At 49.9% G+C, this 24660-nt stretch overlaps 1 protein-coding gene across 1 annotated transcript in view; it reads right to left on the bottom strand.

Annotated features, from left to right (window-relative positions):
• The window catches only part of EFNA2 (ephrin A2), a 94266-nt gene that overhangs the window by 56466 nt on the left and 13140 nt on the right, over positions 1-24660 (bottom strand). The gene's annotated exons all lie outside the window — the stretch shown is intronic.

A 24660-nucleotide genomic window follows, 5' to 3' on the forward strand; every position in this document is an offset into this window, starting at 1 on the left:
AGAACACAGAAGTTCAGAACTCTGAAACCCAAAAGACAAAGATGGTGTCCAAGAACAGGCATGGCACTGAGCCCTGGGACAGAAAAGCCAATAAATAGGCAGAATCCTGACCTGACTAGGACATCAGACCAGGAGGGAGAGGAGGTTGGGGCTGAGAGCAAAGAAAAAAGGGAGAAAGAAAGTAGGAGAGAGGCTGAGCTTCCAGGAGTCTTCCTGGGGCTGATACAGCTCCCCTCTCCTGCCTCTCTGCCCTGAAGCTGGGAACCCAAAGAAAGACACAGAGGGATTGGTCTGGAGAAGAAAATCTCTCCGAGTCAGTCCATCTCTGATCTTGATCCACACCCTCTTAACACAATCCCTGGGGTCAGGGCTGGGGGTCTTGGGAGGCCTCATCTCTACTCTTTGGATATAATTCTCCTAGTGAATAGTGGGGGCCATTCCGGACTCTGATGACCTGGGGCACCAAGCTCCTGTATTCTGGAGCAGGAAGGGGCCTGAAAGGTTATCAAGCAGAACACCTTCATTTCATGAAGGACCCAGAGATAACATCCAACTGGCCCAAGGCTGCTCGGCACATCTTCTGCCAAGGTTAGGACTAGAAGAATCGCAGACCAGGCGCATTCCTAAGCCTCTAAAAGACAGGTCTTACAGCAGCCATTTGAGGGAAGGGCTAGAACTAGACACTCCTGGGTTCTGCTAATACAAAGTCCCCACCCCTACCCCACCAGCTCCTCTGTCTAGCTGCCCAGAGTCCTTCCTAGCCCAGAATGAAAGGGAGCCTAGAGACCTCGGCAGGAATCCTGGCGTTGACATTTACTAAGTGTGCGACACTCATTAGACATTTCCATTCAGAACCTCCATTTCCTCACCTGTAAAATGGGAATGATAATCATTGTACTTTTTCCATAAATCTGAAAGTTCTAATAAAACAGAAGCCATCATTGTTCAAGCAATCAATCCACAAACACATATAGAAGGCCTGCTGTCTGTCGGAGCTTCGGGCCAGACTCCGGGGGCACAAAGACACACGTACACAAACAGAACTTGCCATAACATTTCTATGGTGGCCGCACGTATATTATCTCAAGTCCTTTCATTTCTTAGGATACAGGGGAGACGGGGGAGAAGTCAGAAGGATTCAGACAAGTCTGGCTGGGGCCCCTCCGAAAGGGTGGTCCAGACTAGGGATACCGTGTATAAATATACTGTATAGATATGTAGATACAAGGTGGTGGTATACAGCTATCTCTATGATATATAGATATCTTATAGATATATAGATATATATATATATAGATACCAGGGATCAGGGCAGAAGGGAGGGGAATGGGCTCCAGGCCTCAGTAAGAGGCTGAGCTTAGAACCCACAGACAATGATGGGGGCTGAAAGCACCGTGGCAGAAAGCTGTGCTTGTGGGATCGGGCCCTGGCTTGCCATGATACTGGGGGGTAGGGCTCTCTGGGCCTCAGTTTCCCCCTCCAGGAAGCTTTTCCCCACCATCCAACCCTGCTTGATGCTAATTAGATTATAGTAAGTACTAATTGCTAAGTCATTAACTCGCTAACAGCAAATAGCTAATTACTATTCTTACCCGACACATAAAACCGAGATCATTAGAGCATACTGTGAATTACAGAATCCTAAAATGTCAGAGCCGGGAGAGACTTTAGAACAGAGAATATCAAGGGTGGGAATAGTCTTAGAACATGGAATATCAGAACTGAGGGGGAGGAACTTTAGAACACTGAAGATCAGAGCTAAGAGAGTCCTTAGAACACAGGATGTCAGAGCTGGAAGGGCCATTAGAACCTAGGATGTCAGAGCTGGGAAGGCCCTTAGAACACAGAATGTCAGATCAGGGAGGGTCCTTACAATCCTGAAAGTCACAACTGGGAGGGCCCTTAGAACCTAGAATGTCAGAGCAGGGAGGGTCCTTAGAACACAGGATGCCAGAGCTGGAAGAGCTATTAGAACCCAGAATGTCAGAGCTGGGAAGACCCTTGGAACACAGGATGTCAGAGCAGGAAGGGTCCTTACAACCCTGAAAGTCAAAGCTGGGAGGGCCCTTAGAACCTAGAATGTCAGAGCTGGGAGGGCCCTTAGAACAGAGATGTCAGAGCTGGGAAGGCCCTTAGAACACAGGATGTCAGAGCAGGGAGGGTCCTTAGAACACAGGATACCAGAACTGGGAGATAGCTAATCTAATGCCCAGTCACCCAGCAAGTTCAATACATAATCAGGGCTATTTCTCTCAATATTGCTTCACAAAATGTTGGGGTTCTTGCTTTATTACTATTATCTTTATTATTATTGAGTCTTTCCAGGAAATCTACCCAATATGCAAGTCCCAAGAGGCGGCAGGGCCTTGGGGATTCGAGGTCAGACACTGCTCCTTCTACCAACCTTCTGCATCTCCCCAGGCCACCCCCTCCTTCACTTTGTGGGGCAGGATGGAGGCAGCCCCATCTCTCCCCTTTCCAAAAAAAGAAGCCCAAACTAAAAAAAAAAAGGATTAAAAATGCAATTGGGCCTATCAGAGCTCACAAATGCATTCGACACGGGGGCTGAGGGGGCTTCTCTCTGGCAGAGGGGAGGCAGAGGAAGCTGGGACCCCATGAATAATTCATCAGAGGCTGTCTCACAGAATTTCACTGTGGAAAAATGAATTGGGGACTCTATAAAAAAGGGGGGAGAGAGAAGAGGGCGGGAAACTTTAGCGAGGCCTGGGGAGGGCATGAAAGGGGCCAACCATCTTGGGGGAGGGGGGCCCAGGCAGGGATCAGCCATGAAAACTAAGAAAAAAAGTACCTCACACTTTCTGGGCTTTGTTCACTGTCTTAAGGAGGCATGGCCAGGCTTTTTGATGACAGGCACCCATCCGTTGGCTGGCATGGGTGAATTCAAGGTATGGGGGGTGAGGGGGAGAGGGAGGGGTGAGGGGTGAGAAAGGAGAAAGACTGTCTGTCTGAAGCCCTTCACAGAGCTGACATTGACACTGACTCCCAGCCCCTGCCTTCCCAGCAAGCCCCCTCCTTCAAATCAGCCAGCCTCATTTGTCAGGGCCCCACGCTCCGGCCGGCTGCCTGGCTCTGGGCCTGGCTCTGGGGCTGTCCCTTCTTACAAGGGTTCACAAACCAAGCTGCCACCTCACAGAGATCTCAGTCTGGGATCCCAGAAATGAACTTAGATCACACAGTAAAATGACACCTTTTCGTTTTAAAGAGAGAGGAACCGAGGCAGAGGGGGAAATGGGCTTGCCTAATGTCCCATAACCACTCAGTGACCCTTCCAGAGCTAAGAGTTTACGTTCTAAAGTCTCCTCCCATTGGAATCTTCTCCATCCTAGGGATCCATTCTGTATCCTTACTACTGCTACTGACCGTCATCCCCCCTGCCCCTCCCCATCTCCTGAAGTCTCACAGAAATTACTTCGGGGCCATCAAGGCCTCCAGAGATCATTTCAAAGAGGAGGGAGCTGAAGCTCAGAGAGGGCATGAGGCTTGCCAGGAGCCACACAGCTAGGACTCCAACCTGGGTCTCCTGCCTCTTCATTCTAGGCAGGGCCCTTTCCATTATAATCAGGCTGTCTCCCTCCCTCCCTCTGGGGTCCCCTGAATAATGCCAGGCCCTGGGTCCCCAGAAAAAAGGGGGTCCTTCCCTCCTTTTCAACCTCCCCAGCAGGGAGGGGCAGGGCAGGGGACAGAGGACAGGGAACAGGGGATAGAGAAGGGAGGGGGTTGACTGGGGGAGCCGGAGAGAGGGGGAGTCTCGATTCCCTTTAACTCGGCCACTTAAAAATAAAAATGAAAGGGGGCTTTTGAAAGGCGCGGGCAGGCCCCCCAGAGAAGACCTTTTCTGTGCTATCAAAGGCGGCTGGAGCGGCTGCTTCTCACTGCACGGCAGCTCCGAGGGGCCCGGCCCGGTTGCTTTGGTCTCCACGGAAAGACCTTCTTAATTGGCTCCAGGCACAAGGTTAGAAGCCTCCTGCCTTCCCAGCCTGGGCCTGGGCTCCTGGAAACCGATCTTAGAGTGGGAGGGCAATGGGGGCCTGCACACCCCATCCCAAGAAAGCTGACCTAAGGTCCAAAGGCTAGGGTGAGCCCTGGAAAGAAACAGGGGGAAACAAACAGCTTTGGGGGAGGAACTACTGGTAGAAAAAGCCAGAAGGAAAAAAGAGGGCTCCCTTCATTCATTTTTTTGTTTTCCCCCCAAACATCTGTCCCATTTAACAAAACATGGAAGATGACTTTCTCAACAAACTGCACATATTTTGAGGTTCCGTAAGTCTCAGTTCCCCAGTACAAACCCAAAACCTTTGCCTCACAACAAGGCTGGGGGGTAGGATTATTAAACCCATTCTATAAATGGAGAAACTGAGGCACAGAGAGGAGAATTAACCCACCCAAGGTCACATGAGTAATAGGTGTCAGCGCTGGCCTCTGAAAACAGCCAGAAGGGTCCTTGGAGACCATCGGATCCGGTGCCCCCATTGTACAGAGAAGGAGACTGAGTCTCAGTGATGGAAAGAACACTAGCTAAGGCCATACACTGAGTTAGTGGTGGGGCTAAGAGGTATCTGACCCCTTGCCTGGCTCCTCCTCCCCACGTCCTTGACCCACTTCTGAAGGCAGGAAATTTTGAAAGGTAAGAAGATAATTTACTAGCTAAAGGGCCTTTGCTTCCTTGACCTCCCGCCTTGTCCATCCCTGATGCCAGAACCCCACAGGTAACATCTTACAGCCTACCAATCATCCAAAATGGGTCAGAGGTCACCGTAGGGCTGACCAGGGAGCAAGAAACGACAGGAACAGGAAACTAACACCTTCTGCTGCCACCCCTTCTACCTACTGCCCCCAAACTGACATGATTCAACCTGCCCTGCCCTTCTAAAACTCAGGAGATAAGTGGCCACATATCTAGCGTCATTGACAGGATCTGAACACAGATTTCTGACAACCAATCTAGCATGATGCCTTGTGACTTGTTCCTTTGCCTAAATGCCACCCTCCTTCATGAAGCCCTCCCTGATTTCTCACCTCACCTCCTCCCTATCCCCAGCCCTGGGTGATCTCTCCCCCTCTGAGGCCTGGGGGCCTTCCTTGGACCTGTACCTTTCATTCTGCTCCCAGCACATCCTTGTTTGTACTCTCTGCATTGTCTGGGTTTCATCCTCCACCACTAGCTGTGATCACCCTAGGGTCATAGACCACCCCCCACCCTGCACCTTCTCTAACTCATTCCCCCACAGGGGGCAGCACACCCCTCCCCCTGACTCCCAGCTGGTCCGCATACTTTGGATGGGTGGACATCAGGGGAAGCCAAGGGCTCCAGACCTCCAAAGCTATACACATATAGGCCCACAAAGAGACACCAGCACTAGAAACACCGAGAAATGCCCTGCCCCATCAGAGACAAAACACAGGCATTCACACACACACACACACACACACACACACACACACACACAGATCCACACAAAGATTTCCCACACACACACAGAAACTAACACCAATCCACATCACACAGAGACCCTCATGTGTGTGAAAGTAGAAAACTACCCTTCAGCCACATACGTCAGTGAGCTAAGCAGCCTTCGGACCCTCCCCACTGAGACCCCCGTACCCTGCCACAGATACACAGAAACCCACCCACAGACTAACAGAGGTACACACACACTCAGAGACAGCCCCAATCAGGCCACACAGAAACCCTCCCCACGGACTAACACACATGCCTGGATTCACAGAACACACGATCCATCGGCTGATCTACAAGCATTTATTAAGCATCCACCACGGGCCAGGCATGGTACAAAGAATGAAACAACCAACTCCTATACACACACACACACTCCCAGACTCAGAAACACATGGAGGCATACTCACCCGCTAAAAGCCCCTCACACACAACGATGCATGCAGCCTCTGGGCCCAGGAGCTCCCAGGGGGCCAAGAGAACAGAGGAAGGAGTTTTCCCAGCACAGAGCCCGGAAGTGGCTCTCCTCCCATCCTACCCGGCCCCCCTTCGGGGCCCTTTCACCCCTGGCATCCGACAGGCCCCTTGTACAGGCTATGTTTCATGTCCAACAGCATCCCTGGGGGCCCAGGCCTGGGCAGCCCCTCCCTCCACTGGCCTCCCTTGCCTCGGTTCCTCTCCGGGCTTGATTGGAACCAGACCCTCAGTGGGAGCACCACATGGAGTGAGGCTGGGGGGAGAAGGAGAGGCTGACAAGGGGGGCTAGACTGGGGAGTTAGGGTGAGTGGGGACTGGCCTCCTCCCTCTTTTCCAGAGACCTCTGCAGCAGGGTAATAATTGTCCCCTTACGCACAGACAGACAGACAGACACACACACACACACACACACACATCCTGCTGCCTGAACCCCAAAGATTCAGACCTTGGCACCTCACAGCCGTGGAGACACACAGGGCTCCCATTTCAGAGTTGGTCACAGCTTGAAGATCAGAGTCCAGCCTTGTCTGTGTCCTGGGCCCCTCTGACGGGCAGTCTGGCAAAGTCCATGGACCCTTCTCAGAATCATAATGTCAGATAACTGCAGGAAGTGTTACATCCCAGTCAGAGGTTAGTGGAAAGGGAAGATGTCCTTTTTGGTTTTCCCACTGAGGTTTAAGGACTTCTGAAATCTATCTCTGGAGCCCAGGTTAAGAACCCCTGATCTAACCAATCCAACCATTTTTCAGATGGAGAAACTAAGACACAGAAAAGGACCGGGATTTGCCCTGTGATAACACAGTAAGCCAGCGGCTGATTTAGCATGAGAACCTGAGTCTCCTGCCTCGGATGGTCACCCCATGCCTCAGTTTCCAATTTCTTGATACCTGGCCCCTTACAGGCAGACTTCTAAAGGAGAAAGCCTAGCTCTTTTTTTCAAAAAACCCACAGGATTAAAGTACTTTCCTCCAACCTCCTCATTCACATAGTCTCAGAGATGGGGCCATCCTGGTAATACAGTCCTCACCCTCCTTCAAGAAGGGAAATGTCTTTTCCTTTGACTCAGGAGTCCTGGTCCCAAGCTTCTGACACACCCAACATCAGATCAGGCCAGAGGGAGCAGACCAGACAGAGCAGGCCTCTTCTTCCCCTCCCAATGCCTCCTCCCATCTCTCCCCACCCTCTCCTCCCTCTCTATCCGTATTCTCTCTCTTTCCCTCTCTAGCTTGGGACCTATTCCTATGGAGAGGCTCAAGCATCCAGGTTGTCTGGAAGAAATCATGTACACTACAGCGGAAAGCCTTGGGTAGGAGCTGGCAGATCTGGGTGTAAGTCCCATTCTGCCCCTGATTCACTGGGTGACCTCGAATGATGAATGAAGAATGAAGAAAGGAAGGAATGAGGGAAGGAAGGAAGGCACATTCCTTCCTCTCTCTAGGCCACGGCCTCCTTTTTAAAATAAGGGGGCTGAATTCAATGAGCTCTAAGTTCTTCTAGGTTCTGACATCCTAAGGGTCCTCCCAGTTCTAACATTCTCTGTTCTACGGTCTAAAGATTCTCCCGGCTCTGACATTCTCTCTGTTCTAAGGTCCCTTCCAGTTCTGACATTCTCTGTTCTATCTTCTAAGGTCCCATTCAGTGCTAAGGAATTCTTATGACCCACAGGAGCACTGGGAAGGGGAGAAGAGAGGAAGGGGGAGAAGGAAATCCTGGACTGGTCATATGTAGATGAGTCTCAGGTCTAGCTTGGCCCCAGCCCAAGGAGCCCCCTCCTTTCCCAGCCCACCCCCAGTCACTAGCCCTAAGGTCAGCACAAGGGGAGGGTAGAAGAGCCCAGGCCCGACCCCACCCAAGCCCCCAAGGAGGGACCATCCTGTTGTCTTGGGATAAGAGCCAGACAGTGGAAGCAGTGAAGCGAGACCAGCGGCTCGGCCCCTTGCCCCCGGGATCAAGCCCGTTCCACCCTTGAGGTCAAAAGAGGAGAAGCTGCCTGCCACCAGTGGGACAGTGGGGAGAGGCCCTCTCACTCTCCAGCAGGGCCAGGATAAGCAGCTCAAAGGGCCCCAGAGAACAAAGGGTCTTCCTCTCCCCGACTCCCACCTCTGGGAAGCTGGGGCAGGGCTGAGGGTTCAGGAACTAGGCCAGGAGGAGAGAGATGCCCAAAGCTGCACAAGACGGATAGTATTTTCAAGTCAATTCCACAGATTTATTGTGTCTGCTGTATTCCAGGTTCCATGTTCAGGGCAGGAGATGCAAAAGAGAGTGGGGGGTGGGTAGGGAAGTGGGGCATGAGTACACAGATAACACTCATACAAGGAAACATGAAATTAGTCAAAGATACCCTCCATGTGGAGGGCTGGAGAGAACACTAGAAGGACTCAGCTCACCTCCTGCCTCAGATACATACTAGCTATGTGACCTGGGCAAGTCACTTAACATCTGTCTGCCTCAGTTTCCATCTGTGAAATGGTGAAACTCAAGAGCCTCCAAGATCCCTTGCAGTTCTTATGAAACCAGGGGTTGGGATGAGTGATCACTTCCAGCTGGGGGAATCAGGAAGGCTTTGTGGTCCTCAGAACTGGTCTAGTCCAACCCCCTCATTTTATAGAAAGGCTCCAATCAATGTCACACGAGGTAGGCATAACATCAGAGATGCAGCAGAAGGCCCTTCCAAGAATCTTCAAACAGCAGCATCAAGAGACTGTAAGGCCAGGACTCCAAATACTCACCCTTCTGAGGACTTTGGATGCTGCCCCTCTTCCTGACCCCCAGCCTGGGGAAGCTGAGGAAAGGTAGACCAGAAAAGAGAAGAAGAAATCTACCATCCCACTAGGGACAGAGTGGAACAAAGAAGTTTGGAGACTCACAGGTAGCCAGGGAGATCTGGCTGAACAAGAGAAAAAGATCTGAGGGTTATGGGGGACCACAAGGCCATAGATCACAGATTATAAGTCGAAGAAAGGTTAGAAGGAGAAGAGGCCTCATAGACGGTCTAGTCCAACCTCAGAGCAGTCCATTGATAGAAGGGACAACCTTTGGCAGTAATGGGCTTCCTGTCTTTGAGTTGGTGGTTGGCTGTTGTCCTTTATGCTTGAAGAGAACCCAAAATGACATCACCTGGTTAGGGCCAAGGTACAGTGTGTCCGACTGTGGCTGATCAAACCAGTAGGAGCTCGGGTGTAGCCTGGATGACCCCTACTAGGGAGTACTTCTCTATCCTGAATGGGAAGTAGATGAGGTGAACTCTACCCCCACCAAGTTCCGAATCCAAAGATTCCAACTCGCCTCCAGATCTGGAGACTCCAGACACTTTGTGGGGCGTGGAGAAGGGTTGCCCAGGATACTGCCCTGCCCACCCCCACTCCCATCCCCTCAGCATCTGCCCTGTCTTAGTGGCACTACCCAGGGTCACACAGCCGATACCGTCAAAGGAAGGATCCGAACCCAGGCCCTTCCGGCTTCAAGGCCAGCTTTCTGCTCAGCTTCTATATCATTCTCACAGACAATGGAAACATACGGTGCCTGAAGACTGGGACTGTTTACTGTTTTATTTCTGTATCCCGGCACCTAGGAGAGCCTCGAGCTTAGTGGGTCAGCAGCTTAATAACAGCTGACTGGGCTGGATCATAGAACAAGGGCGGGGAGGGGAACGCTGCTCTGCCAGGGGGAAGGGGGAGGGGCACAAAATCACACACTGGTAGGTATGGCATACAGCAGACTTGATCGATGAATTGGTTGGGTTTGAGGAACAATTTTTTCCCCTTCTTTCCTTTTTCTTAATTCTTCGTTACAAGGGATGGCTCTCTGGGAAGGGGAAGGGAGGGTTACAATTGGAAATGAAAGTAATGTTAAACAAAAGACATCATTAAAAACCAATTTTCAGTGAGGGAGAAGCGATCTGAAAGGGCTTCGAAGGTCCCTTTCAGGTTCTCTAACTCCCTTCTGGACCTGCCCCTCCCAGACCAAAAGCCAGCCCTGCTCCCCTGAGTCACCGGCACTCTGGGCAGCCGGCCCAGAGAGGGAGGGGAGGCACCCTAATTCTCCGGTGAAACTGCAGCTATCTTATCTTCAACTCCTAAAGGACCAAACCCCCAGCACCCGACAATCCTGGGGCCAAGAATGTCTGGTGAAAACGCTTCCTCCCTCCTTCTCGCCCCAGGGTGTGGTGGGTAGAATCCTGGACTAGCTGTTCTAACAACGGAGCTGGAGCCGCACCTCTCCCAGGACGCTGGCTGCCTTTACTACCCGTAGGTCCTTAGACCAGTCACTTACACCTCTTGGGACCGAGGTTTCCTCATCTATAAAATGAAGCCAGTCCCTTTCCTCTTGGGCCCTGGGTTCTCCCTAGCTCACAAGGTAACCTTCTTCAGGTGGTGGTGAAATGGAGAGTGAGCTGGGCTTAAGGTCAGCGAGTCCTGAGTTCAAACCTCACCTCTGACACTTACTAGATGGATGACCTTGGGCAAGTCAATTCACTTCTCTCTGCCTCAGTTTCCCCATCTGCGAAATGAGGATAATAATAGTACTTACCACACAAGATTGTTGTAGGATCAAAAGTGCTTCGTAAACCTTAAAACGCTGTATAAAAGCTTTGTTGTTCTGTCACGCCAGACTCTCCACGACCCCATTTGGGGTTTCCTGGCGAAGATACCCGAGCGGTTTGCCATTTCCCTCTCTGGCTCATTTTACAGATGAGGAAACTGAGGCACACAGGGTGAAGTGACTTGCCCAGGGTCATACAGCTGGTAAGTGTCTAAGGCTGGATTTGAACTCAGGAAGATGAGTCTTCCTTCCTCCGGGCCCAGCACTCTATCCAGTTCACTACCTAGCTGCCCTATATAAAAGCCAACTATCATTATCACTACCCTTGAGACTCTGGGTAAGTCATTCTCCTCTCTGAGCCCCAGGCCACCAGACCCAGATGGCTCTGGAGGAGAAAGTGAGGCTGGTGACCTTGCACAGCCCTCCCTCACTCAAACCAAAGTCAGCTGCAAGTCATGTTATCACCTCTCTGATCTCATGGTCCTCCTCCAGAACTAAGGACACACACACACACACACACACACTCTCTGGTAAAGATAAGAGAGTTAAAGGTGCAGACAGTGTTCTTAGATGTAGCCCAACCCCCTCATTTTACAAACAGGGAAACTGAAATCCACATTATCTGGGTCAATTTCCTCATTTTTAAAATGAAGAGGGGAAAAAAAAAAGGAAAAGAAGAGGAAATGAAGGGGATCCCAAGAGCTAAGGGTGAGAAGAGATCATAGATATCACCATCCCCAGTCCTGTGTCTGCCTGTCTTACAGCCTCTCCTTCCCCCACCTCGTATCCTGGAGGCATCTAGTCACCCTCACTAGGCTCTGAGCCTTGGGTGTGAAGGCAGGGACCAAACCAAACCTGACCCATCTCTGTTTCCCCTTGAGCTGGGGCTTGGACGATGGGAGGATGTCAACAGGAGAAGGGTGGAGGGAGAGAACATTCCAGGCAGGAGGCATGTTATGAGGGAAGACGTGATGGAAGACGAACATGGGAGATAGAGAGATAAGCAGCTAGACAGATATGTACATGTACTGGGGGCAGGGGGGCAGCGTTGAGGAGGGTGTACAGACCTGTTTGGCTGGAGCCCAGAATAAAGGCTGGAATAATAAAGGAAGCTAGGCGGTGTAGTGGATAGAGTGCCAGATCTAGAGTCAGGAAGACTCATCTTCCTGAGTTCTAATCCAGTCTCAGACACTTACTAGCTATGTGTGACCCTGAGCAAGTCACTCAACCCTGTTTGCCTCACTTTCCTCATCTGGAAACTGAGCTAGAGAAGGAAATGGCAAACCACTCCACTGCCTCTGCCAAGAAAACCCCAAATGGGGTCATGAAGAGATGGACAGGACTGAAATGACTAAAAAACAAAAAATATAAAGGAATAAAGGGTAGAACGGATGGAGCACTCGACTTGAAAACTTGGAATCAAATTCAGATTTAAATTCTGTCGCTGATAGTCAGTTTCCTTGTCTGTGAAATGGAGATAATACTTCTACTTACAGCCGCCTCCTTACATACACCTTGGGCAGGTCCTAGCAATAGATGGGGAGTGAAGCCTGACCATAAGGAGGAGATCTGGGATGGAGCCCAGATCCAGATCAGAGGGACATGTGGGTCAGTCCCCTCATTTCACAGAAGAGGGAATGAAGACTCTGTCAGTGAGCGACATCTTCAAGGTTCCTGGGCAGAGGTGGGTCTTCTCTTTCGTGTCCCAAGCCAAAGCAGATTGAGGGGGAAAAGGGGTGCAGACCTGAGTCTACCACTAATGACCTTCATGAGTTGAGGGATCATTTAAATGCAATTCAAATATTTATTAAGTACCTACTATGTGCAAAGTCCAGGGATGGGTACTAAAAATGAGTTCAGACTAATAGGAAAATATGTTTTACATGATTGCACATACATAACCTATATCAGATTGCTTGCGGTCTTGGGGAAGAGGTGGTGAGGGACGGAGGGAGATAACTTGGAACTCAGATTTTTTTTTAAATGAATGTTGAAAATTGTCTTTATGTGTAATTGGAAAAAATAAAATCCTGTTAACAGTAGTTTATTATTTAAAATGCAATTATTTACTAATAGTATTATTTAATACTAATATTATTTAAAATTCTATTAACAGTGTTTTTTTTTCCAATTACACGTAAAGACAATTTTCAACATTCATTTTTTATAAGATTTTGAGTTCCAAAAATTTCTCCCTCACGCCCTCCCTCCTCTCCCTGCTCCCAAAGATGGCAAGCAATCGGATACAGGTTATACATGTACAATCATGTAAAACATAAAAAATAAAATGAGAGAGAGAGAAATGAGGTCAGAGATGTTCCCTGGCCTCAGGGAGTTTACAGTCTGCCAGTGGGATAAGACTCAACCCCAGACTGCCAGAATACCCAAGATCACACAGTAAGTGACCCCTCTACATTAATCCTCCTCTTTCTCATCAGCCCCAGGGTCTTCCCCTCCTTGCTGGTGACTCCCAGGCCACCATTTGGGGAACGGCCTTCTCTCTCCCTACAATCCACTCCCTTGTCAGCTCCATTATGCCAGCTTAGTTAGGCCCCCTTTCTCTCCTCCCAACTTTAACATCTCTTTCTCGTTGTCTTTCCCCAATTAGAATGTAAGCTTCTTGAGGCCAGGGATCATCCAGCTTATCTATGTATCCTTAGCCCTGTGCCTGGCACTTAATACTGGATCTATCTGTATCAGAGGTGTAAAGTGTTCCGAGAGGTTCCATGGGGAAGAAAGCTTGGGGATGGGGGTGGGGAGCTAGGGAAGGGAAGGGCTGGGGAGAAGGGGAAGGCTTCCTAGAAGCAGCAGCATCAAAGGATGGGTAAGAATTCAGCCAGTTCAAAGACAGGAACTCTTCAAGCACAGGACCGAACGCCTGCCTAGTCTGGCTATAGAGGTAAGAGACAAGTAGCCTGAGAGAAGGAAGAAGAGGAGGGTGTGGCCAGGACATGGAAACCCCCCTCCCCACCCGCCAATGACTCTCCAGACCTCAGTATCCCCTTCGGTAAAATGTGTAGGCTCGTCAAGTCAATCTCTCCAGTCTCCTGCTCTGACATTCTAAGCTCCCAGTCCCAAGCATCGACTCTCTCCAGCCCTTTCCCTGGCTCATACTCACCTACAGAGTCATGTCTTGGGGGCCAGGGAAACAGGGGAGGAAAAGAAGAGAGGGAAAGGTGGAGGGAGAAGGACACAGAGGGAGGAAAGTGAGGGCAGAGAAGAAGGAGAGGGAGGAGAGTGAGAGAGGAGAACAAGAGAGATAGAGAAGAGAAAAAAAGGAGGGAGAAAGGGGAGAAGAAGGGGAGAGAGGGAAGAGGAAGAGAGAAGAGGAAAAGGGAGAGAGTAGAGCAAGAGAGGAGAGGAAGGGGAGAAAAAGAAGAGAAAAAATTAGGAGGGGGAGAAAAGGAAGAGAGGGGGAGAGAGAGGAAGGGAAGAGGAAGAGAGAGAAGAGGGGAAGAGAAAGAGAGAGAAGAGGAGAAGAGAAAGAGAGGGAAGAGGGGAAGAGAAAAAGAGAGAAGAGGGGAAGAGAAAGAGAGAGAAGAGGGGAAGAGGAAGAGAGAGAAGAGGGGAAGAGATAGAGAGAAGAGGGGAAGAGAAAGAGAGAGAAGAGGGGAAGAGAAAGAGAGAAGAGGGGAAGAGATAGAGAGAAGAGGGGAAGAGAAAGAGAGAGAAGAGGGGAAGAGAAAAAGAGAGAAGAGGGGAAGAGAAAGAGAGAGAAGAGGGGAAGAGAAAGAGAGAAGAGGGGAAGGGAGATAGAAGAGTGAGAAAGGAGAGGAAGGGGAGAAAGAAAAGAGAAAAAAGAGGAAAGAGGAGAAAAGGAAGAGAGAGAGGGAGAGAGAGAAGAGGTGAAGAGGAAGAGAGAGAAGAGGGGAAGGGAAAAAGAAGAGTGAGAGAGGAGAGGAAGGTGAAAAAGAGAAGAGAAAAAAGGAGGAGAGAGGGGGGAGACAAGGAAGAGAGGGGGAGAGAGAGAGGAAGGGAAGAGGAAGAGAGAGAAGAGGGGAAGGGAGAGAGAAGAGTAGGGAGAAAAAGAGGAAAAAGAGGGAGAATGAGGAAGACCGAGAAGGGGGAGGGAGGAGAGGAGAGGAAGAAGTAAGAACAATAAAGTGAGAAAGAAGAGGGAGAGAAAAGGAAGGAGAGAGACAGAAAAGGAAAGGAAGAGAGAGAGGTTACACTCTTCCCGGCTCCCTGGAGAAGCCAGGGCCCCCTCCCATCATGGCATAACCTGGCTGGCCTTCCCTCCACATCCCTCTACCTCCAGGGAGCTATGTGAGCACCCCACAGGGCTGGGGTCGAGGGTCAGAGGATCAGAGGCAGCTGCTGCTGCCCCAGCCTCCCATCAGCCAGGAGGGTCCCGTATTGCAAATGGCAGGATCCCCTCCCAGAGGCAGCGGGGCCTCCCTCCTCCACGCCCCCTGCCTCCCATGATGCCTGAGGGCCCAGGCGGGAAACATGTCCAGGCATGCAGGGGTCAGTGACCCAAGGCTAGGGCCGGGTGGTCCCACAGCTGTTTGAGGCTGTGACCTCACCTCAGAGAGGGGGAAGGGGAGCCAAGCAGGAGAAGGGAGGCAGAATGTCAGAGCTGGAAGGGCCCCAAGAACAGAGAATGTCAGGGCTGGGAGGGCCCCAAGAACAAAGAACGTCAGAGCTGGGAGGGCCCTTAGAACACAAAATATAGAGGAGTTACTAGAGTATTCACCTTGGAAGGTCTCCAGTGGAGTGCCCTAGGGATCATTACTAGGTTTTAATATTTTTATCAAGAATTCAGGTAAAGGAATAGCTAGCCACATGATCACATTTGCCAATGACAAAAAGCTAGGAGAGATCCAAGGAGATTCTTACAGACCAGAATAAAGGGTTGGATCAAAATTTAATAGGGGTATATGTAAAATTTTATCCTTGGGCTCAAGAAATTGACACTACAAACAAAGATTGAAAACACACAGCTGGCTAGACAGCAATTCCTCTGAAAACTACATGGGAGTTTTGTGGACTGTGATGTAAATATTGGTCAATAGGAGAGCTGGAAAGGCTATTGTAATCTCTCCCCCAATCTCTAGCCTCACATCATTAAGAGCCTGTGGCATCTCAAGCTTAACATGTCCAAAACAGAACTCATCATCTTTCCCCAAGTCTTTCTCATTTCTCTCGAAGGCACCACTGTCCTTCCAGTCATTCACAGGTTGGTAGCCTTGGCACAATCCTTAACTCCTCACCCCACGCACCCTGTGAGTTGCTAAATCTTGCCGTCCCTCCCTCCTCAACATCTCTCCTATCCACAGCCTCACAGGTTCCAGGAACAGGAAGGAGACTGTCCCATTGTCCTCTGCCCTCACTGGACCTCATCTGGAGTATCGTATTCAGTTCTGGGCACCACTGTTTAAGAAAGACACTGATTAATTGGAGAGGGTCCATAAAGAGGAGGACAAGCAGGGCTGTAAAGGGGCCCGAGACCACTGCAGATGAGAACTGGTTGAAGGAACCGAGGCCATCTCTTATGGAGAAGAGAAGGCTTGGGGAAGGAGCAGAGAAGGGTGTGAAGACCGCTGCCTTGAGAGTGTCTGAAAGGCAGAAGAGAGAGACTATGAGATTCTGTTTGAAGGCAAATCTAGCCGTGATGGGTGAAGTGGCAAAGAGAAAAATTTAAGTCTGGTGTCAGGGAAAACTCCAGAACAAACAGGGCTGTCAAAAAGGCAAAAGGGCTGCCTCTAGAGGCCATGGGCTCCCTCTTCTTGAGCAGATGCCGGCTGGCCACTTGTTGGTTATATCATCATGGGAATTAGCCTTCCATCATGGGTTGGACTAGACGAACATGGAGAATCTTTCCAATCTTCAGAGCTGGGAGGGCCTTCAGAACACAGGATGTCATTCACAGAGAGATCTCAAAACAAAGAATGTTAGTGCTGGGGAACACTGAATTAGAACGTAGAATCAAATAGGTAGAACTATAGAAGCCAACCAAGTCAGCATTCATTATACAGATGGGGAAACTGAGACCCAGAGGGGCACGCTCACATACAGGGAATCACTGTGAAGGCCAAGAGCAGGACTCAGTCTCGGGACCCCAAGGCCAGGCTGGCAGGCACAGCCGTAAAGGGCACTAAATCCATGTTTCCCCCAGCTGTGGGCCATGGATTGCTGGGGAGGGGGGTTCAGAAGGCAGAGGTATCACATGGGATTCCTGATTCTATATGCATACCAAGCACTGTCATTTTGACCTTTATTCTGTTCCAACAAAATATGCAGCACGACTCAGTATAACAAATAAGCAAACATCTCTTCTGTAGATGGAATAAAATAATGTCTTGCATATATAGATGACTATTTTTCAAATATATGTAGATGCTTCTGTGATTAACAAAATGCAAATTCATTTAAAAGCCATATGGAATTCAGAGTCGCTTTTTTCCTCATCATATAAACTTAATCAGGGGCTGTTTGGACATTCAAAAGGGGGTGAAAAGGTGGGGAAAATCATCCCAAAAAGCTGTAAGCTGTACCAGACTATTGGGCTCAAACAGATCCTGAAGCCCTAGGAAAACCCTAGAAACAAGCAGCAAACAGATTCTCACCCCCTGGGTTCCCTCCTCCTGGGAGGAAGGCCAGACCACAGGCTGGGGACTCCTAAGACCCAGGGTCAGGTCTCTGCTTGGACACTGGCTCACTGTGAGACCTTGGCCAAGTCTCCTCCCTTCTGTGGGCCTCAGTGAGCCCATCCCTACCCTGAGTCCCTCAGAAAAGGGGTTCTAAGGATCAAAGGAGAAGGCAGCTGAGAGGAACTGTAAAATCCAATACAAACTCAGATGGCAGGCTCAGCTCCCGATGCGTTGGGTTTCTACTGGTGAGGAAACAGTGTGGAACAGTGGAAAGAACACTGGAACAGAAGAAGACAAATCAAGATTCCAGAACTACCACTTACTATCTGTGACACCTACACAACTAATTTCTTCTCTTTGGGTCTCAGTTTGCTCTGCTATAAAATGGGTAAGTAGTGGAATTAATGGTTCCCCTTTACTCTGATATTCCAAGATCTCCTCAACTCTGAAATTCTATGCTGTAATGCCTCTCAGAGCACTATCATATTATGCTCTAAGGACACTCCCAGCTCTGACATTCTGGGTTCTTAGAGGAAGATGGACCAGGTGATCTCTAAGATACCTCCCAACTCTGACATGTTCTAAGGGCTCTCGAAGCCCTGACATTCTGTGTTCTAAGGGCCCTCCCAGCCCTGACATTCCCTGTTTTAAGGGCTCTCCTAGCTCTAAATCCACTGATTCACTGATAAATCTCTGCTGGGTCCCAGAGGGAAGGCTGAGCTCATCAAAGAGAAAAGGCACCTTGGCCAGGCAGCCAGCTGACAGACTAGCACGGGCCACGCTCTACAGGAAATGCCCTTCATCTTTCTCGGGCCACTCCCATCCCAGGCCAGTGGAGATGGGCCCTTGCCTGCTCCAAGACCTTCCTGCCAGGAGAAGGTGTGGCAGATGGGGCCAGAGGAAACACTCTCGGATGCCAGGGCCTCCCCCTCGTAACCTCATTTAGCTGACACAGTACTTTGCCCCTCTCTAATGTAAGAGTACATATTGTAGTTAGACCCATCTGTCTCATCCCCTTAGTTGGCTGTGGGATCCATGTGGACAAGGGCACAACGTCATCTAAACTTTGTGCCTCCTCAAAGACCCAGCACCAGGCTCTGCACAGAGTGGGCACAGCTTGGCAGAGCAGGTACAGCTCGGCAGAATGGACAGGGCCTGGGATTTAGAGTCCAAAAAAGCTCCAGCCCCACCCCTGGCAGCCATGGGATCCTCGGCAAGTCAGGTAACTGTTTTTAGCCTCAGTTTCCTCATCTCTAAAATCAGAACCTCACAGGATTGTTGCAGGGATCACATGAGATGACGGCTGTAAAACGATTTGCAAACATAAAAATACTACAGGAATGGCACTTACTGTGATTGTTGGGTGAATAAACAAATGGAAGAAAATAGCAGTCTTCGGTCGTAAGAGACAGAGCTGCGTGTCTCTCCAGCCCAGAGCACCTCTGGACAGGGGTCACATTCCCAGGAATGATATTTTAAAATATATATAGCAATAAATAAATATTATCTATGGAATACACTGCATTTATATATTATAAAGCTAAGTATAATGCACACTGTGGTTACCAGGACAAAGCAGGTAAAGTGGGAAATTGACCTCAGAAGCTTCTCGGCTTTCTGGGGCATAACACTGGGGAGACCTCTGGCTGAGCTCCAGGTCAGGCCCCTCTGCTCCTGGCTGAGAGACTTTGGACAACTCCTTTGTCCTCTCTAGGTCTCAGATCTTCTGTACAAGAGGGGAGGGATCTGAACTGTAACATCTGAAAAACCCAGTCCCCATTTCTGACATCTATGCTGCAAGGGTCCCCCCAGCTCTCACAATCTGGGTTCTAAGGTCCCTCCCAGCTCTGACGGTCTCTGTTCTAAAGGTCATCCCAGCTCGCATATTCTTTGTTCCAACATGATCTAAGGGCTACCCGCCTAGTTTCCCCCAGCTCTCTTACGCTAAGCTCCAAAACTCTGACTTTCCCTGTGGATCTCCTGGTATGTGCCCAAGGTGGGGCAAGAGGTGTGGATGCCCAGGGTGGGGCCCTGAAGCCCTGGGCATAGCAGGCTCAGGTCCAAGTTCCGTTTGGCAGAGGCCCCGCTTCTCTCCTCTCCCTTTCACCGCTCCTCCAAATCTCCAGCATGATTTCCTCTCCAAGGTTTCAGTAGCAGGGTTTCTTCCTCTTTCCCCACATTCTCCAGAGGCAGGGGAGGGCAGGGAAACCCGCCTAGTCCAAATCAGCAGACACAAACTGCCTCCCCCGCTCCCCTGGGCCTCCCTGGAAGCCTGGCTGCCCCCCTCCACTGCCCACGGGTGGGGTACTCAGCTGAGCTGGGGGCAGAGAGAATGATAGAGTTACCTCCCAGCAGAGAAGCCGGCAGCTCCCAAGGCTGAACGTCACACACGTTATCAAACGGAGTTACTGAAATAGTACTTTTTTTTAAAACTGTTTTTCTTTTTCATAAAGAAAGACTTTATTCTAGGTGGCTCAGTGAATACAGTGCTGGGCCTGGAATCGGGAAGACCTGAGTTCTGACACTTCACCTTTGTCAGCCTCTGTTTTCTCATCTAGAAGATGGGAACAATACAGCACAACCAGCCTTCCAGTGTTGTTGTGAGGGCCGAATGAGATGATAATTGTAAAGCACTTCGCGCAGTGTCTAGCATATAGCAAGTGCTAGCTATGATTATGATGATTATTCTGAAGTAGGTTGGAGAAAGGGCATTTTATCCAAAATGCCTGAAATGTAAGAAACAAAAGGCACCAATAAAAAAAATTTTTTTAAAGAAAAGACTAGTAGAGTAAGACTAGAGAGTTACCCAAAAGCAACAAGATCCACAGAGATCCTTTTCCAGAGCTATTCCCATGATCCTTTTTCTCTAAAGTGTTAAAAGTGTACAATCACTTTATTCATGATGGCAGGGGAGGAAAAGGAGGGCAGTGTGGTTATTATCATCACTTTTACCTAAGAAGGAAACTGGAAACCCCTGAGGTTAAGAGACTGGCCCAAGGTCATACTGCTAATGAAGAGTCATGATCTGAACTGGGGTCCCTGACTCCACATCCGCAGCTCTGTCCACTGTACCACACTGCCTCCCCAAGGCCAAGGGCAGGAGATGGATTAAGATATCCCCCACCAAGGACAGCCCCGGCCCAGCCCTCTTCCAGAACATTCTCCCAGAGATGGGCACCTAGAAGGGTAGCAGGCAGTGGACCCTGTCCTAAGATGCACCACGGGCTATTGAGGCCAATCTGATCCCTTACATCATGGCCTTGTCTCTGGAGTCGGCCCTGGTTTCCAATCCCACCACTTAAGTTTACTGTTGGGCAAAGCCTTGATCTTCCTTGATGTCCGTTTCCTCTTTCTAAACTGGGGGAGGAGGATTAAAGGGACTATGAGGCCCCTTCCAGCTTTAGAGCCATGATACCACCATCCAATGGCCTGGGTTCAAATCCCAAATTCCAGGATCATGGGAGGGCCCCTTTCCTTTTCTGGGCCTGTTTCCTCATCTGTAAAATATAAGTGTCGGCCCAAATAAGTCCTGACAGCCCCTTCTGGCTCCAAAACCCCAATAACTGCCAGTATCCAGAGATGCCCTGCCTCTCCCACCCCACCCCCCCATCCTCCAAGGGCCAGGTTTCATCTTGCCACAGGGATCCAGCCCGTAAAGGGAGGATGGGTCAGTTTACAAGCACACATGGGCTGGAGCACTTTACAGGACCGATGATTAGACCATGGGTGTAGCTGGGCTGGGCCCCAGATGGGGATCTCCCTCAAGCCAAGCTTGGTGACACGCCCACGGTGACACTTTCAAAGCAGGTAGCCAGCATCTTCCCACTGTGCATGGGAGGGGACACTTGTTCCAAGCCTCTGCTTAAAAAACACCTGCTTGTTCAGTATGACTCTGGCAGGGGCAGCCGGGGGGGGGGGGGGGGGGGGGATCAGTGGATAGAGCACCAGGCATGGAGTCAGGAAGACCTGAGTTCAAATCTGGACTCAGACTCTCACCAGCTGTGTGACCCTGGGCAAGTCACTTCACCCTGTTTGCCTCAGTTTTCTCATCTGTAAAATGAGCTGGAGAAGGAAATGCCAAGACCCCAAATGGGGTCATGGAGAGTTGAACACAACTGAAAACAACAAAACAATAAGACTGACAGAAATATGAGCTGGACGCTATGCCACAGAGAGCCCAGCCTGGTAGAAAGAACCCTGGCCCAGGTCCCTTCCAGCTCCTGACATCCTGCGTTCTAAAGTTTCCCGCAACTCTGATATTTTGTGTTCTAAGATCTCTTCTTGTTGCTACATTTTTCTCTGAGCCTCAGTTCTCCAATCTGTAAAATGAAAGGCCTGACTCAGATGATATTTAAGATTCCTTTTAGCTCTTATAGGCTCTGGGTCATTCTGAGCAGAGCCAGTCACATTCTGCAGGCCGGGGCCCAGGGGGATCATCCCCTTCCCCTAGCCTGCCTGTGACCCACAAACTCCCTGTGGGTCATCCCCAACTGACTGGACCAACCTCTCAGCTCCAGAGAGAATCTCAAGAAGCAAATAACCATGGGTCTAGAGGACAGAATGGCGGACCCAAAAGAGTACAAAAGGCTTCCTTTCAAATGAGGCATAAGAGAAAAAAAAAAACTGCTGCTTGCGCGCGCTCGCGCGCGCGCGCGCGCGCGCGCGCTCTCTCTCTCTCTCTCTCTCTCTCTCTCTCTCTCCCCCTCCACCATCTCTTTCTTTGTTTCTCTCTGTCTCTCTTTCTCTCTCTCTCTTCCCCCCCTCCCCCACTCTCTCTTTCCCGCTCATTTATCTATAACAAAAGCATCCTCGTTCCTGGCAAGCAGACCCAGAAGGTTCCAGAAAGTCTCCCCTTTTGTCCTTTCTACTTCTCCTTTCCATCAAAAAGAGAAATCAAAATTATCCTTTTGGGAAAGAAACAATAATAAAATTGTGACAAAATTTCTAGTTCTCTCTCTCTCCCTCCCCTTTTTTCTGGAGAAGTGGGGGTGCGGGGAGCCTTCCTTAATAGATAAAACTTTGAAGGACTTGGCTACATCACCGAGAATCAACTCAGGGGAGGAGAGGATAGCTCTACAGTCCAATGAAGATGCACTCAGATAAATAAATAATTTTTTATAAAACACAGTTTAGAGACAGAAGCCAGATTTTCTCCCCAGAGTAGCCCAGCCCCAGGGGAGGCTGGTTGGAAGGGGAGAGGGCCAGAGTACCTGCAGAAGGTCCCCTCCCCAACCCCCACCCCCATCCTCTGCAATGACAGGATGCTATCAAACTGAAAAGGGCTACCCTGCGGCTTGGGATGCCAGGGCTGAGGGGGACCAGGCAAAGGGAAGGTGGGATGTTGAGGCTACATGGGCTGATGACTTAATATTATTGATATGTGGATGCAGAATGATGTTACCTGAAGGACGGATCTCTCTCTCCTCTCTATTAAAGACGGTAGCCAGGGCAGCATAATGAAAAGAACACTGGATTGGGAGGCCGAGGTCTCCCATATACCGTGACCTTGGGCATGTAACTTAACCTCAATGGACTGCAGCTTCCTGCTCTGTAAAAGGAGTGAGAGTGAACTAGACCAGAGGTGTCAAACCGGAATGCCTCAACCAGACTCATCAGGGAACTAATTAATTAATTAACTGGGTAATGTTTAACAAAATAAATAAAAATACAACACCACACAGATAATGTTCATTTGTGGTTTTCTAAGTCAATATGAGCTGAATAAGGAGGCATCAACACTGCCCCTTCAAGTCTAAGTTTACCTTGTATCTACTTTGTAAACATTCTGTCTATCCCAAGGGTGGGGAGCCTGCGGCCTCAAGACCACATGTGTCCTTCTAGGTCCTCGAGTGTGGTCTTTTGACTGAGTTCAATTTTTACAGAACAAATTCTTTCATTAAGGAGATTTGTTCTGTGAAGTTTGGATTCAGTCAAAGGGCTGCACTTGAGGACCTAGAGGGCCACAGATGACCTCAAGGCAGCAGGTTTTCCACCCCTGGTCTATGCCCATATATGTACAGGTCATATCCACCTTTAGATGGTAGAAGCACCTTGAGGGCAGGCGCCTTCCTTTTGTCTCTGTATCTCCTGCATCTGGCACGGTTCCTGGAACCCTGGAGGCACTGATGCTTACTTTTCTTTTCCCATTTATGAATTTCTAATTTAAACTTAACAAGCATTGACTGATTTTTTTTTTTCAGAGGAAGAAACAGAGGCTGGGAGCAAGGCACTGACATGCCCAAGGTGATAGATGACACAGCAGGGAGAGGCTGAGCCAGGATTTGAACCAGGAGGTGGGCCTCTAAATCTAGGACTCCTTCCATCACACCATGCTGTTTCTGCATGCTCTCACCACATTTCCATCCTAGATTTAGAGGAAAAAGGAATCTCAAAGATCACCTCCTAGTCCAGCCCCAGCCCATCCTCTCCCATTATACAGATACAGAAACTAAGGCCTGGATCAGCTATCTTGCCCAAGATCCCACTGGTAATGAGCGGCAGATTCAAAGCCATGACCTCGATTCTGATAGGGCTCTTCTTTTCAAGACGCCCTCAAGCTTCTCATCATTCCTGAGGTTACTCCTGTCTAAGCTCTCTCCTGGGAATGTTATCTATGCAACAATAATATTAATGACAATTACTGCTCACACCTATACAAGGCATCCTCGAGGAGAGCAAGAAAGCCAGAGTACGATCCAATCCTCTCAGGCTTCAGGAGAGGGGCCTGCCCCCAACCTGGAAGGGAAATGCCAGACCCCAACTAGCTGTGGGGACAGGAGAAGAGGACCAGGAGCCCTCTCCCCTGACATCTAGCACATCTCAGGCCTTGGGAGTTGGTGGGGGAGGTCAGAGACTAAGCACACTGGTATCAGGGAGCAGAAGCAAGGAGGCCCCTACCATGGGAAGGGAGGGATGGGATTACAGGCCCCGGGAGATAATGGACTGGAGGGAGAGGCAGCCCCTTGTGCTGAGGACCAGGGAACAAAGCCTGGGCGAAGAGATGGATTAAACCTCTCTACTCCTGCCCGCTTCCCAACGGTAAAGAGGAAAGAGAAGAAATGTTCTAGACACAAAGGCAGGGGGGGCCCATTTGTGCAAAGGAGCCAAGAACAGAAAGGAATGGGAGAGAGAAAGGAGGTAGTTTTTTTTCCTTCTGCTCTGTTCCCAGATCAAAAAAAAAAAGAGCCCTTTCAAAAGGGGAGATTTCAAGGTGGGGAAGCAGGCAGGGTCTGGCCCCTGGTTCCTCTTGTCTCCCTCCTCAGGTCCCTCCACATCCCCAAGGCCAAGCCCCAGAGTCAGGAACCAACAACTAAAAGCAGGGTGGGGTATGCCCCTTAGAATTGAGACTATGACTGCGAAGATGAGGGACAGGGGGCGGAGAGAGTGCTAACTACAGGCTTTCAGACCCTTAACTGATCAGGTCTGAATGGGCACCATGCCCGCCCACCTCCTCATCAATGTGCCATTTTCCTAAATCTGGACTCCTCCCCAACCAAGCAGAAACTCTTGGGGGGAGCTGGCACAAAAGGCAGGCGTCCCTCATGTCTTTCTCAGTCCCAAAGCTAACTGTCT

This window comes from Trichosurus vulpecula, chromosome 1 (genome assembly GCF_011100635.1).
Source record: "Trichosurus vulpecula isolate mTriVul1 chromosome 1, mTriVul1.pri, whole genome shotgun sequence".
NCBI classification, from domain to species: domain Eukaryota; kingdom Metazoa; phylum Chordata; class Mammalia; order Diprotodontia; family Phalangeridae; genus Trichosurus; species Trichosurus vulpecula.